General features: G+C 44.2%; 1 long non-coding RNA gene across 1 annotated transcript in view; it reads left to right on the forward strand.

Moving 5' to 3' along the window:
* Positions 1 to 1,109: 1,109 nt before the first annotated feature.
* The window catches only part of LOC111261240 (uncharacterized), a 4,265-nt gene continuing 2,790 nt past the window's right edge, over positions 1,110 to 2,584 (forward strand). Inside the window, exon 1 of the long non-coding RNA XR_002680866.2 lies at positions 1,110 to 1,957. This is a non-coding gene — a long non-coding RNA (uncharacterized LOC111261240). The remainder of the gene's footprint in view (positions 1,958 to 2,584) is intronic.

The following is a 2,584-nucleotide window of genomic DNA, read 5'->3' on the forward strand; positions in this document are numbered from 1 at the left end:
TGTTTAATTATTGGCGATGTGAGCAAAAACAAATAACTTATTATTTAATCGAGAGAAAGAGAAGTGGCTCAATAGTACAAAACATGTCTATTCTACAGAAAGGTGTCTACTTTCCAACTGTTTTGGACAAACGTACGAAGGAACCTTTTTCGCGGAACAATAACGAAACGAAGTCGGCTGATCTACAGCCAGTGCGCGAATCATCCACATGTTTCTCTACAAGACACCACCGTAAGGAGATTAAGAGTCACGTTTATCCGTCCGCAGTGAGACATCTGCATGCACAGCACATAGCTCATACACATTATTAAGCTGGGTTCTTATGGCACACATCATAAGTAGGGTAGCTATAGCGTCGTGTGAAGAAATAGGTCAAAACGAATAGGATAACTATCTGGCTAGCAGGCAGAGGAGTATTTCAGCAAAGAATTTTCATGCCACTACAATTAATGGGGAGCATCTTGTACGTCAGCCTCCCTGTAATGGGGGCTGTCGCTTATCTTCAATATGTTAACTCATCAATTATTGTTGTCTTTAGTAGCAGGTCTATATTCAGCGCGAGCGAGATTTTCTATTAAAAACCGCTCGTCTTGTTAGTTCTATAGGGGCCGTTCGAACTTTGCGTCTATAATGCCTTCTCTGTAATAGTGACTGCATAGCTAAATAACCGATAACAGGCAACAGCAAAAAGCAACTGTCAGTATTGTGGACACCAATTGCCATCGTCGTTGTCGGCATTGAGATGATCAGGATCTTCATCGCTTGCACCGCCCTCCTCTCATAGGCCGTCTGCTTGTCACGCCCAAGACAAGTGTATATATCCTAATGACTTGTCTTGCTGACTGGTCCACTCGAGCATTGTCTCTTGCCTGTTGCTTACTATTCGTTGTGCAATAGCTTTCCTCGTTGCGGATCGCCGCTATCACATCGATAGCATCACTCTTCGCCGTCGCTTATTGGCAACACATTTGTCGGCTGAAGATTTAGCTAGAGCTAGCTGTCATTGACCTAACGTGCCATTGCTAGCAAGAATGAGTCTCACATACATAGGGTTCTGAAGTTACCCCTCGTTGTCTTTAGCACACGAAAAGCATATGAAACTTGATGACGACGACGATGGCAGCGGCTGTGATTGCAGCCCGTAAAAGAACAAGTCAAATATAATAAACTTACTTGTGTAGCCATTTGCTTTTCTCTCTCAATAGATATGCGTGTGTATCTGGATATATATGTGTGTATACATTATAGATGTGCAGTTATCCCAAGAGTACTATGCCGGTTCGTGCGCCCCTACAAAGCGATACGGCGCCGATCTTCCACGGTCAACAGCGTTTAACGGAGAGAGCGAGAGAGAGAGGTAGACAATAAGGAGTTGGCATATCCTGTTACTTTGTTTATAGCTTTCGCGCGGCGTGGGTGAAAATTCGGACGCGAACGAGAAGTCTTCAAACCGTGGATCACAAAACGGCGTCCTACAACGCTCGAGTCATCCGCGGGCCGCAAACTCCACACGGAGTAGACTGTAAAGTAAAACCGCCGACGACAATAACAACATACAGTGACGCATACGGCGCTTAAGTTAAGCGGTGACGCCGCGTAGGAATATTACGGGGGCTGGCAAAAAGATGGGGGAAAGTCCGAGAAGATGGTAGATATGCACAAAACGTATTGCTGTTGTGGCTCTTTTTGTACGACTGTAGCGAAGACATGTTGAAGACCATCGAGCAGCGCAACGGATTGAGATATATACGGTGACAGGCAGTGGAACGCTGTTGACGTCGGGAACGCGTAAAGACAAAGGACTCGCGGCAGAGATCGTCGTACCAGCAGCAGCAGCAGCAGCAGCGGTATTGCTGAAGGCAATACTGTGGAGTACTTTACAGGGAATGCCACAAAGACAGCGAGGAGAAAAGGTCCGCCAAAAACATCATTACAAGCAGGAACTGTAGAAGCAAAGGTGTGTGTATACAGATACATATATGTACATATATCTCTGCATAGACACTTATTAGGAGGGGGTGAATAATAATGAGACACAGTGTAATATGTTTCGTGTCCACATTTTGCGAATGATGGCGTAAAGGGAAAGAATTCAATTGTTGCTTCATCTGATAATGCTTACGGCTTTCACTTGGTAAGATCTGCGGAGTAGTTTTCTGTATTAGCAACTACTTAATATTATCGTAAACTATTGTTTTAACGCGGTAACTAGCATCCGCGGATTATTTATAATGAAAGCTTGCATTGGCTTCACAGTTTTCCTACATCAACTACCTCGCCATGAAGGTGCAAAGCCAGCGTTGACCTGATTAGCTTCAGTGTGAAAGCAGTGTACTTGCGTCTTGTAATCATTACCGATTTACCCTTCTAGAGTTCAGTCTGCTGGAAGACGCATTAACTGAGAAACAGTCACCTTCATAAGCGCAGGGAACCTTCAGCTAGGTACCGATACAAGTGAAGAAAAGTCCACGGATAAATCTAGTGTTCTATGTAATTTGTTTCTCTGAGTGACGCCTTGGTAATGGAAACGGATATCTAGTGTTTCGAAGTTCAGCGACTTCGACTGATTTAATTTTTACTATAT

This window comes from Varroa jacobsoni, unplaced genomic scaffold (assembly GCF_002532875.2).
Source record: "Varroa jacobsoni isolate VJ856 unplaced genomic scaffold, vjacob_1.0 scaffold_535, whole genome shotgun sequence".
Classification (NCBI taxonomy): domain Eukaryota; kingdom Metazoa; phylum Arthropoda; class Arachnida; order Mesostigmata; family Varroidae; genus Varroa; species Varroa jacobsoni.